A 14,048-nucleotide genomic window follows, 5' to 3' on the forward strand; every position below is an offset into this window, starting at 1 on the left:
ATTTATTTTTTAAATATAAATTTATTTATTTTAATTGGAGGCTAATTACTTTACAATATTGTATTGGTTTTGCCATACATTGACATGAATCCACCATGGGTGTACATGTGTTCCCATCCTGAACCCCCCTCCCACCTCCCTCCCCATCCCATCCCTCTGGGTCATCCCAGTGCACCAGCCCTGAGCACCCTGTATCATGCATCGAACCTGGACTGGCGATTCGTTTCACATATGATAATTTACATGTTTCAATGCCATTCTCCCAAACCATCCCACCCTCGCCCTCTCGCACAGAGTCCCCAGTATCTTCTAGAAAATAAAAAAAAACTTCTCAGAGGCACTTGCCAAAGGACAAACTAAATGACACACTACATACCCAAAGTCTCCTATATTCTGGCGCTGTGTCATAAGATAAACTGTCTTCAAAATACTCAAGTGTAAGAATTTCCTGCTTAAACTTTGTCACACATTGATGAGAAATCTACCTTTTCCACTATTGCTCCACTGTGGGCCTTCACAGGGCAGTCTGTGAAGACCACAAATACTGTTTACTACTGTAACTTGATCACCCACAAGAGGTGGCAGGACTCTGGACTACAGAAGGTATGTGTCTCTCTCCTTCCTAATTCCTCATCTCATTTGGTAGGAGATTACCCATGCCTAGCTATGGTTCAATTTAGGGACAATTGATATGTAGCCAAATTAAGGGTATATTGGTAGATTTATTTGAATAATTCTGAGAATTATGTAAGCATAAAATATGAAATATTATGGAGGATTTTGTAAAATATTCAAATTCTTACCTGTTTATTATTCAAGTGCATATATACATGTGTAAATGAGTTTCTAAATCAATGCAATTTAAAGTGAAATCTCATAAGCACCATGACAAGGAACAGTTACTGCTGTATTTTGTCATCAATAGATGACAAATATATATGTCATTAAACATTTCACTCAGCTTTTAAGAATAGATTCTTAAAGGGGATTCATGAAATTGTGAAGGGCCAGTGTAATTCTTCATAAATCTAGATAGAATAAAAGCAGTTGAGTTTTAATAAAAATAAGACTGATGTAGCTTCAGTAAAATCCTAATTTAAATCCAATTATAAACAACCAAATGTTTTTTAAAACCTTGAACAAAACGTTGAATAAAAAAGATAAATGACACAGACACAGAGATCCTGTCTAAGAAATTATGTTACATTTTTCTGACTGATATGAATGGCATTATGGCAATTATGTTAAAATAATAAATAAAATGCAAAATTTAAAATGACTTTTATATGATCTATATAATACATATTTTATTATCATTTTAGATTTGCAAACTAGTTTCTATATGCTGAATAATTTTTAAAGGTCACACATTGTACATTTCAAAGCCAAAAATAATTCTAGTTCTCACTAACTACTGACTCCAGTGACAGAATTATCAATGTGCATTATCTGACATGTAATTGCTGATACAACTAAAGCTACCTTCATTGATTTGACACCTATAGGATTTTTCTGAAAGTTTTGGTCAGTATCGCTCTTCCATAAATGACCGACACTTTATCATTTTATGATTTCATATCTCAGCCATTATCAATTGCTAATTACTTTTGTAAAATAAGTATTTATTTTAAAATCTTTTTAGTATTATTTTCTTTTTATTGTTTACTAAGCTTTGGATATTTTAATATGTCATGTAACATTTTTAACATGCAAAATGTTTCTCTAAATTTCTGATTTCGAAGAACTTGCAGTCAATCAAAATAAAATAAAAATAATATTTGATAGCACTTCATTTTCTTTTAATAAATGATACCAGTAACTAAAGTAGTTTAGTGCAGGAAATATTTCATATGCCAATACTATAATTCTCTCTTCTTTAGAAGGCTCAATCTTTAACTGTTAATGGGTTTTAAAGTTATCATAAAAATTGGTACATTGGTGCATCTATTTTTTCCAGTATGGCATTTTAATTTCAACTGAGTTACTGTAACAGTTTTAAAATGTTTCTTTGCAAATTAACTGTAAGTTGATAAGGATATTATTCTCTATGAGCTTTGTTTTTCACCAATTTATTAATTTCATTGTTCCAACGATGAATAGCATTATTTCAAACATAGAATATTATTTTTAAAACTTAGTCTGTCTTGAAACACTTACTAACACTCTGTGGAAGTGAGACCCAAACATGTACCTTGCTTGACTGCAAAATGAGTGCTGTCACACCACCCACTCTAGGCTTCTTGTGATTTTATACACCATTTATTAACTACCTAGGTACAGTTTTCATCGAGTGCCATCCTTGACATTGCACAGCTGAGGAGATGAACAATCAAACGAGAAACTACCCAGAACCAAATCTGGCTAAGGACTCCAGGAAACAGCAAATGAGAGGTAAGAGCGCGCAAAGTTCCATTTTAGTCACTGAGCGGGAGAAAACCTACATGGAATTAAAATTTCAAAATGCTTCTCGCTATCCTCAGTGGAATGACCGGAGCTACCAGTGCAAGTATGAGAATTTAATAGCTCACATACTTTTTATTTATGAGGATCAGAGCTTGAGTTTGAAATACAGTACTCTAGTGTGAGCTTCCGGGTGGCTTCGTGATAAAGAATCCACCTGCCAATGCAAGAGACGCGGGTTGGATCCTTGGCAAATCCCATGGACAGAGGAACCTATCTATTCTAGCATTGTTGTAATTTGTAGTCTTTGATCTACAACTTATGAAGTGTTATATTTGCTGAAAATGTATATATTCTGAGAGGAGGATTACAATGTTTCAGATGGATTTGGGGTCCAAGTTGATGTCTTTGAATTCTCACGGATGTGGGATCTTTGTTCTTCTAGAACAACTGTCTCCATTGCTCCTTTCTCAGTGTTTCCTTTTCTCTCCCTGCAGATTTATTGTCACCTCGAGAGAAGTTTGTTGCTGTGATCCTGGGAATCATCTGTTTTGTCTTGATGTATACTGTAGTGAGAATGATAACTTTCATTTCACGTAAGTCAATTTTTGAAATTGTGATTGAACTTTTCACTTTAATGATCATCAGTGGCTCTCAACGGAGAAGACGATGGCACCTCACTCCAGTACTCTTGCCTGGAAATCCCATGGACGGAGGAGCCTGGTAGGCTGCAATCCATGGGGTAGCGAAGAATCAGACACGACTGAGCGACTTCACTTTCACTTTTCACTTTCATGCATTGGAGGAGGAAATGGCAACCCACTTCAATGTTCTTGCCTGGAGAATCCCAGGGATGGGGGAGCCTCGTGGTCTGCCGTCTATGAGGTCGCACAGAGTCGGACACGACTGAAGTGACTTAGCAGCAGAAGCAGCAGCAGTGCCTCTCAAAAATCATGTGATGAAATAAAACTCTTATTTTAATATGTGCATTCAGCCTAAATGTGGAATAGCTATTCTCAGGTTGTCCAAAGTATAAATAACACAATGATTCTAGAGAATATTATATATATATATGTATATATTTGTATATAGGTTTACATGTATATATATGTTTTTCTAACTTCATAACTCAAACACAGGCTTTAGGAAGCTGAAAGACCTTATTGAGAAACACAAATTAATTCTTGAGATTGGTTAAACCAAATACTGTAAGAGGTGGTGGCATCTGTGCCTTTTGGGTTTTGAAACACTTTTTTCCACCAAATCTTCATTGCTTAATTGATTTTTCTTGGTAAAGTCAGTTTTAGTTTAGATTATTCTAATCCTAAACAATTAACCAAATTTTAGACTCAGAAACTAAAATCATTATGGTTTATTTAGAGCAATATTAACTTTTATAATGATTAATTTTGTAGCTACTGTTATACGGGAACAGAATATCTCCTCTCGGATAACAAGGCTCCAGAAAGGTACATAATGATTTTAATCAGATTTTACCAAAATACAGTTGGTATTTTGTCTCTGTCTTAGGCTAATGAAAATAAGAATAGATTATGAGGTAGAACATAAATTGTAAAATGGAACAACAAATATTTATAAGTAATGATTATAGGAGAATGCTTCTGTCTGTGCCACAGTATGATCACCATGTGCACTGTTGAAAACTGGTTCTAATTTCCTTCTGCTATAATATGATAAAAGAAAAATAAGTTTGCTATTCTAAAATAGAGGTTTCATTTCTTGATCCCCAGGACATGTAAAGAGTGTGTATTTCTGTGTGTTTGCTTTATACGGAGACATAAATTGGGTTATGAGAGACTGACCCTTTCTGTGAATGTATGTGTTGGTTTGTTTAATATGTACCAGCCTTGAGGGTGCATAGATATGTTGTATAAACATGTATATACATATAAATGTTTATATCTATGCATATATGTAGTTTCTTTTATTTTATAAAATTCAAGTATTTTTTGGCTAGTAATTCACAATCTTTCCTCAGAAGGCCATTATGGTCGTTGTCAAAAGACTGGTTTAAATATTCCAACAACTGCTATTATATTACTTTTGAAGAAAAAACGTGGAATGGGAGTTTGACAGCCTGTGCTTCTAGGAACTCTACTCTGCTTTATATAGATAATGAAGAAGAAATGGTAAGATATCAAATGTTTCCAACACTTTGTTAAAGGCTTGATTCAGTCAATATTATATTTATTACAATTCACTTGTGTTTTTGTTTGTATTTGCAGTTTATTTAAGGCCTATTATTTCATAAACAATGGAATACAAATTTATGATATTATATTTATATTTTTATCCTATTAATGCATGGTTAATTATTTTCATTTGCTTTTCACTGAAAACCATGCTTCTCCAAGTGCTATTATATTCTAAGATAAACTGTGCTATTTAATCTTACCATATATCAAGCAAAGTATACATATCATAAATTTTCATATAGATCACGAAATAAATAGAACCATGTAATTACACATCATATCATGGACTAGAAGTTTCAACTTTCCAGCAGCCTATTCTCTGTAATTTCTCATCATTCTGTGTCCTCCTTATTTACCCACTGTCATGACTTTTGAGGTTATAGAATCTCTTTGCATGTTTTGCTTTTCATGTACACAGAATCAAACTATATGCATTCTTCGTTCAGTCTCTGCACCCTACATGTACTAGTTTTGTAATTCATCCATATTCTTGCATTTATGTGGAATTTTTTAATTTCCATTGTTCATTATGTAAATATAACATTTAAAATCCATTCTATTCAATGTCTCTGAGTGGAGATGGAATCTTATGCCCTCAGGGAAAAGAGGCTTCCTAGGTTCAGAACTTTTAGTCATGGGATCCTCTTTGCTGGCTCCACCTCCATCCCTGCCTTCCAACTCTAGTTCTCTTTGTAGAGGCAGGAGAAGAACTTCCTCTAACTGCTCCTTATTAGCAGGCGTCCTGATGGACACTTTATAAGGCTCATGCGATATTGTCGACAGGATTCCCCTCAACACACGGGAAAAATGGAATGGCTTACCTGTGCCACCTCCTACAGCTAGGCTGAGTAAGTCATTTAGCAGATCTAGGTCATTTTCTTCTTTTGGGGAAGATATAAGATGCCCCTAATTGTTGTTCCCTAACCTCACCTCGTTGTCTCATCCTGGAGAAATGATGAGAGATTACAGATGAGTCAAGCTGCTGTTAAGTCTCCAACCACGTCACCCTTCTCTTTCCACCTTTCAGAGTTCTCCGTTCTTGTGTCTTTCAGTAGTTCCCGTGTTTACAGTTGTACTTAGCAGGGAGGAGCAGAGAGAAATGAGTCTCTGATCCTTTGTCTTGTCCACTGGATTCCAGCACAACAGAAAAAAGATTGATTTGGGGCTTATCTAGGCAAAGAACGGTGTGGGTCCCAGAAAATCAGAACTTTGTCTTTCGTGTCACTTATTTTCTCAATTTCAATCCCTTAATTTCCTTCTAAAGCTGAAACTCTGAGAAAAATAGTAGCGAAATCCAGTGATATAATCACAGTATCCAGAAAAACAAATGTCACAGAATCTGAAAACATTTAAAACATTGCTATGTTTAATTTGAAACTGTGGGTAGCAATTAAACTGCATGAATCAGACTTCTCCTTATTAATGTAAGAAAAGCAATGAAACTGATAAACATAAATGTTTGAGTTTATTTTTAATCAAAAGTACAGACATTGGTTCATGCTTTGACAAATATTGAAAGTTTCACCTTTGTATTTTTAGTGTTACATTAGATTTTAACACTTATCTTGTTCAGAAAACTCAGGATCCTATGAAAGAGTACACTATTTGCATTTTAAGAATTAGTAAAATCTTTCATAGTGATTAAATGAAAATACTTTTGTGTAGAAATTTCTGAAGTCCCTATCAATTATGTCATGGATTCCAGTCTTTCGTGAAGGCCATGGTCATCCGTGGATGTGGCAAAATGGCTCAACTTGCAAACTACAGTAAGTTTTTAAAAACAATACTATATAGAGAAGGAACACAGTAAAAAATATATTTTAAGAATATTATTAAAACATTTGTTTTGGTTGAATTACACAATAATGAAGGAAGATGTTGAAAGTTAATAAAATGTTGATAGAAATGTTAAAAAATGGGATACTCAGTATTCCATTTTCCTAATAACAAACTCTTCCTGAAATTATGTTAAAAACACCATTACACACTTTCAAAATATCTTTATATTTTGTATATTTTGTATACTGTTATCTAGAAATGTTATAACTTCATGAGCTGTCCTCATATATCATAACAGAATTATGCAATGCTTTCCATTACAGGATATTAGACTTATCACCTGAGAACAGAAACTGTGCCATGCTATCCTCAGGGGACATAAAATCAGATGATTGTGAATTCCCAAATAAGTATACTTGCATGCACAAGCTTGAGAATTAAAAAGTAAGTTTGGCTGCTGTTGGGTAACTTCATCTCTTATGAAATGGAAATTATAGTATGATTGCATAAATTTCAAAATGCATTATTTTCTTTTTTCTAATAATGGAAGGTTTTTTTTTAATTATTGAAATTTAATATGCACACCAGAAAGTACAGATATCATTCCTTTGGTGTCTGACTTTTTTTGCTTAATAATATATTAATGGCAATCAAGCTTTCTAAAGGATTGCATGGTGTATAGGACCATTTACATGAAATATCAAAAATAAGAAAAGGGAGACCAGAAGCAGATTAGTGATGACCAAGAGCTGTGGGGAGGTGGGGATAGAAAATGACTGATAGAAATATAAAAAAAATGAGCTACTCAGTAGCCCATTTTCCTAATAACAAACTCTTATAGCAATTATATTAAAACACCATTACCCACTTCCAAATATCTTTCTATTACAGTTATACAGAAATGCTATAACTTCATGAGCTGTCCTTGTATGTCATAACAGAATTATGCAATGTTTTCCATTACAGGATGTCAGACTTATCAACTGAGAAAAGAAACTGTGCCGTGCTATTCTGGGGGGACATAAAGTCAGATGATTGTGAATTCCCAAATATGTATACTTGCAAGCACAAGCTTGAGACTTAAAATGTGAGTTTGGTTGCTGTTGGGTAACTTTAGCTCTTGTGAAAGGGAAATAATATTCAGTTCAGTTCAGTCGCTCAGCCATGTCTAACTCTTTGCAACCCCATGGACTGCAACATGCCAGGCCTCCCTGTCCATCACCAGGTCCTGAAGTTTACTTAAACTCATGTCCATTGAGTCGGTGATGCCATCTAACCATCTCATCCTCTGTCATTCCTGTCTCCTCCTGACTTCAATCTTTCCCAGCATCAGGATCTTTTCAAATGAGTCCGTTCTTCACAGCAGGTGGCCAAAGTATCGGAGTTTCAGCTTCAGCATCAGTGAATATTCAATGAATATTCAGGACTGATTTCCTTTAGGATGGACTAGTTGGATCTCCTTGCAATACAAGGGACTCTCAATAGTCTTCTCCAATACCACAGTTCAAAAGCATTAATTCTTCGGTGCTCAGCTTTCTTTATAGTCCAACTCTCACATCCATAAATGAATAGTGGAAAAACCAATGCTTTGACTAGATGGACCTTTGTCAGCAAAGTAATGTCTCTGTTTTTTAATATGATAGAAATAATATTATGACTGCATAAAGTTTAAAGTGAATTACTGCCAGAGTCCAGCTCCAGCTGGTCCAGGGTTCCCTCAGGAAGGATGGCGTCGGCGATGCGAATGAGAAGACACAGCGAGTCTCGGTGTTTTCCAAGTGTCTTCCGACTTTATTGTTTTTTAAGACAGCTTTTATATCTTTAGTTGTATTTTTTAAAGAATATAGGCACAGCGGATTATGACAAAGAAAGAATTCATTAACAGAAAGCTTTAAAGCAAAACCTGTTTTTCTAAGGGTTGATCAGCCAAAACACTTTTGTATCAGGCACAGCAGATTATGACAAAGAATGCATTTGTCAACAGAAAGTCTTAAAATAAAACCTGTTTTTCTATAATCTATCTTACACCTTGAGCCCAACAAAAAGGAATGTGGTCCTATAAAGCCATGGTACAGCAAGCTGAAACAATATAGTACAAAGGTCAGTTCTTAGCAAAAATCACCAGCTAAATTAACAATCGTCTTATAATTTGTATTAAAGCTAAACTTTTATTTCTATAAGTTTTTAACTATTATACTTTCATTACGCAGGCTAAATACGTTAAGAGCAAAAACATAGTGAGTAAATATAGACTAAGTAACAGTTTCATAAAACAATATTTCTTATATTTCCTAACAAGCCTTTTTCCTATGAAGAGCTCTGTACCTATTGGGGCTTTTGTGTGTTAGGCTCTCAATGCTGTTTATTGTTAAGGAATAGTCATGCACATTAGCTCCAAAGGCACAGGTATATTTATTAAGTAAACCAGTATGCCAGCAAGAAGAATTTAGATTAATATACTCCATATCCTAGACAATCCCATCAGGGTGCCACCGTTTTTTAGGGGCCTTGTCGATTGAGGTTTTAGATTGATCTATATTGGAAAAGAATCAGGAAAAGGCCTTTTACCTAAGTCATAGAAAATAAGAAGAGGTCTATTGTAGCAAACATCAGAAAGACAGACATCATCTTTAAGATGAGCGCTGAGGCAGCCTTCCGAGAATCCCTGAGGCCTGAGAAGCCGTGCTCAATCAGTCCTTCTCCTCATGACACTGTCATGGGTGGGATCTCGTGGGCTGGCTCCCGGCAAATTACATTCCTTTTTCTAATCATAAAAGTTTTTTCAAAAACAGTTGAAATATAATATGCACACCAAAAAGTACAGACATCATTCCTTTGGTGTCTGACTTTTTTTGCTCAACATGTTTACGACAATCAAACTTTCTAAATGATCACATGGTGTGTGAATCCATTTACATGAAATATCAAAAATAGAAGAACAGGCACCAAAAGCAGATTAGTGATTACCAAGAGCTGTGTTGGAGATGGGAACAGGAAATGACTGATAACTGATCAATGATGAATACTTACTAGATTTTTATAATGGTGATGGCTGTAAATTGTAAATATATTTAAAATCACTGTTTTATACATTTTAACTAGATGAATTTTTGCTGTGTAAATTGTACCACAATAAAGCTATTTTAAAAACTGAAATTATGCTTGGGACTGCATTTAATCCTTAAAATATTTTGTAAAGAGAGTCATATTTACAATATTTACTCTTCTAGTCCATATCATGCTTTATCCTTTCAAGAATTAGGTTTTCTTTCATTTCTCCCTTGTATTTTATATTTTTCCATATTGAAATCTTACAAAAATATAGGTATTTCCTAATCATGTTTTTGTAAATGGCATCTTTATTTTTTAAATTTTTAGTAATTTTGCTGTTGCAAACAGAAATACAATGAGATTTACAGTTTGACCTTAAGTCCAATGACATCCCTGATTTTATATATTAATTCTGTCATTTTGAATACATATTGCTCTTGATTTTTTATATAAAAATCTATTGCATCTATAAACAATCACACTTCATTTCTTCCCTCCAGGTACAATTTTTTTTTACTTATTTTTACAGGTCAGGGCTTTATTTCCAATACTGAATAGAAGGTACAGTAAAGATCCTATATTTGTCCTTCCTATATTAGGGGGACAATATTTCAATATTTCATCTTCAAGTATTAGGTTTGTTTTAAGGTTTTTTCATCATACCTCCATTTATAACAAATGTTTCATCCTCTGAACAGATCATATTGTTTATGTACAGCGTGAAAATCTGACTTTGTCAATTCTCGCTTCACACTCATCAAATCATGAACTCCTTATTGCAAAATTCAGACTTAAAGAAAGTAGGAAAAACCACTAGGCCATTCAGGTATTAACTAAATCAAATTCCTTATGATTATACAATGGAAGTGACAAATAGTTTCAAGGGATTAGATCTGATAGAATGCCTGAAGAACTATGGATGGAGGTTCATAACATTGTACAGGAGGTGGTGATCAAAATCAAACCCAAGAAAAAGAAATGCAAAATGATTGTCTAAGGAGGCCTTACAAATAGCTGAGAAAAGAAGAGAAGAGAAAGGCAAAGGAGAAAAAGAAAGATATACTCATCTGAATGCAGAGTTCCAAAGAATAGCAAGGAGAGATAAGAAAGCCTTCTTAAGTGAACAATGCAAAGAAATAGAGGAAAACAATAGAATGGGAAACACTAGAGATTCCTTTAAAAAAACTAGAGATACCAAGGGAACATTTCATGCAAAGATAGGCACAATAAAGGACAGAAATGGTATGAACTTAACAGAAGCAGAATATATTAAGAAGAGGTGGCAAGAATACACAGAAGAACTGTACTCAATAGATCTTAATAACCCAGACAACCATGATGGTGTAATCACTCACCTAGAGTCAGACATCCTGGAATGTGAAGTCAAGTGGGCCTTAGGGAGCATTGCTATGAACAAAACTAGTGGAGGTGATGAAATTGCAGTTCATCTATTTCAAATCCTAAAAGATGATGCTGTGAAGTGCTGCAATCAATATGCCAGTAAATTCAGCAGTGGCCAACAGGACTAGAAAAGGTCAGTTTTCATCCCATTCTCAAAAAAGAGCAATGCCAAAGAATGTTCAAACTACCGCACAATTGCGCTTATTTCACATGCTAGCAAGTTAACGCTTAAAATCCTTCAAGCTAGATTTCAACAGTATGTGAACCGAAAACTTCCAGATGTTCAAGCTGGATTTAGAAAAGGCAGAGGAACCAAAGAACAAATTGCCAAAGTCCGCTGGATCATAGAAAAAGCAAGCGAATTCCAAAGAAATATCTACTTCTGCTTCATTGACTACACTAAAGCATTTGACTGTGTTGATCACAACAAACTGTGGAAAATTCTTCAAGAGATGGATATACCAGAGCACCCGTCCTGCCTCCTGAGAAACCTGTATGCAGGTCAAGAAGCAACCATTAGAACCAGACATGGAACAACAAACTGGTTCCAAATTGGGAAAGGAGTATGTCAAGGCTATATATTGTCACCCTGCTTATTTAACTTGTATGCAGAGTACATCATGTGAAATGCCAGGCTGGATGAAGCTCAAGCTGGAATTAATATTGCTGGGAGAAATTTCAGTAACTTGAGATATGAAGATACACCATCCTTATGGCAGAAAGTGAAGAGGAACTAAAGAGCCTCTTGATGAAAGTGAAAGAGGAGAGTGAAAACGCTGGCTTAAAATTCAAGAGTCAAAAAACTAAGATCGTGGCATACTGTCCAATCAATTCATGCCAATAGATGGGAAAAAATGGAAACAGTGACAGACTTTATTTTGTTGGGCTCCAAAATCACTGCGACGGTGACTGCAGCCCTGAAATTAAGACTCTTGCTCCATGGAAGAAAAGCTATGATGAAACTAGATAGCATATTAAAAAGCAAAGGCATCACTTTTCCGACAAAGATCCATACAATCAAACTACGGTTTTTCCAGTAGTCATGTACGGATGTGAGAGCTGGACTATAAAGAAGGCTGAGCACTGAAGAATTGATGCTTTTGAATTGTGGAGCTGGAGAAGACTCTTGAGAGTCCCTTGGACAGCAAGAAAATCAAACCTGTCAATCCTTAAAGGAAACCAATCCTGAATATTTATTGGAAGGACTGATGCTGAAGCTGCATCAGGACTGATGCTGAATATCCTTTGGAAGCCACCTGATGTGAAAAGCCGACTCACTGGAAAAGACCCTGATGCTGGGAAAGACTGAGGGCAGGAGAGTAAGTTTCTCTTATAGGTCATTAGTGAGTATTAAGTAGAGCCACCTGTACTAAATAGTAGTTATTATTTATTTTATATATAGTAGTGTTATATGTCAATCTCAATCTCCCAATTTAATTCAAAGCAATACATACACACCAATGCTCATTGCAATGCTATTTATAATACAATAGCCAGGACATGGAAACAACCTAAATGTCCGTTAACAGATGAATGGACAGAGAAGATGTGGTCCATTTATGCAATAGAGGATTACTCTGCCACAAAAAGAATGAAATAATATCATTTGCTGCAACATGGATAAACCTGGAGATTGTCACACTCAGTAAAGTAAGTAAGACAAAGATTCCCACTCAATTCTTGTCATTGTAGACTGTTCCATGTTCCATCCATCTCCAGATATTCATAACCTCACTTAAACCAACAATGCTGGACTACACATAGCTCTCTTTATTCATTTTAATGCCTCTTTCTTCTAAGTCTTCATCATTTCTATCATCAATTCTTGGTGTATCTTAGCCCCATTCAACTTGATATCTAACATGTATGTATGAGAGTTGCTCAGTCATGTCTGACTCTTTGCGACCCCATGGACTATGTAGTCCATGGAATTCTCCAGACCAGAATCCTGGAGTGGGTAGCCTTTCCCTTCTCCAGGGCATCTTCCCAACCCAGGGATCAAACCCAGGTCTCCTGCATTGCAAGCGGATTCTTTACCAGCTGAGCTACAAGGGAAGCCCGATATGAGACATATTGTTTTTAAATATACTCCTTCCAAATCACCTAATCCAGGACATCTCCCTAACACCATTTCCTCACAGTTGATACTGGTAATCCATTATGAAATTGTCATATATAATTATCTCTTCTGTAATACCTAGTAATTGTGTTTACCATTGCAAATTACATGTTAATTTAAAACCATATGCTTATGTCTATAAACAGACTGAACAATTAGATAGTAGGGACTGTGCTTTATATTTTTTAAACTATATATATATATGTATATATGTATATATGTATATATATATATATATATATATATCTGTTGCCAAACAACATACTTGACACACAGAAATCCTTAACAAAGAAAGACTAGCTCAAACAAGAAATAGGATAGAGTCTTCATGAAAGTACAAGTGGTTTCCTATTTGTGTGTGTACATATATATATTCTACTGTGCTTTGATGTGATTAATTCTGTATATAATAATGGAGAAAAAATAAGCCAATATAAATAGGCTCCAGGAGGTTGGCTACTACCATAGAAGGAACATTGCAAGCTTTCAGTAGATATTTTCAAACTCTCCAAGAGGATTATGTTAGAATTGTAGAGTTTAAACAATGCATTTTTATTCCAGTGTATGTAAATAAATCTACTAACAATAAATGAAGAAATAAATAAATTAAAATTTGACTGACTGCTATTAAGTGCATTTAAAAAGTGATTTGAGAGACTTTGATTCTACCTAGATCTGCAGCTAATAACCCATTTTCCCTGGAAAAAGTGCTGCCTTATTCCTAGATCTATTTCTTTGTGTACCTGGGGTAAGTAATATCCACATTTCATGATATTGACAAAATCCTAGTATTCTTTGGTATTGAAAGTGCATTTGAATTTGAAGTTGTAAATAGCATATTTCATTTTTTCTATGAATGTGGGGATTACCATTGTGGCAGAAAATTTAAGATTAAATGCCAAACAAACAAGCAATCAAACAAGGAAAATAACTAGAATGCTAATAGTAATTTGAAGACATCTAACTTGTAAGTCATGCATATTTTTCACTTGAGAGTGATTTTGAGAAGAGTTACTATTTACATGGCCATTTATTCACAAATTATGAGTTAATACCACAGCAGGGAAAAGCTCTTATGTTTC

At 34.8% G+C, this 14,048-nt stretch overlaps 1 pseudogene across 1 annotated transcript; it reads left to right on the plus strand.

The window, feature by feature from the left end:
• Window positions 1–567: 567 nt before the first annotated feature.
• Window positions 568–9,551, plus strand: LOC145544463 (NKG2-A/NKG2-B type II integral membrane protein-like; annotated as a pseudogene). Its single transcript, XR_014081440.1, has 8 exons — window positions 568–603; window positions 2,275–2,391; window positions 2,898–2,996; window positions 3,816–3,869; window positions 4,400–4,550; window positions 6,282–6,382; window positions 6,719–6,839; window positions 7,362–9,551. The product of XR_014081440.1 is annotated as an NKG2-A/NKG2-B type II integral membrane protein-like (transcript).
• Window positions 9,552–14,048: the final 4,497 nt, after the last annotated feature.

Source organism: Giraffa tippelskirchi, chromosome 4 (genome assembly GCF_054371585.1).
Source record: "Giraffa tippelskirchi isolate mGirTip1 chromosome 4, T2T-mGirTip1v1.2.pri, whole genome shotgun sequence".
Taxonomy (NCBI): domain Eukaryota; kingdom Metazoa; phylum Chordata; class Mammalia; order Artiodactyla; family Giraffidae; genus Giraffa; species Giraffa tippelskirchi.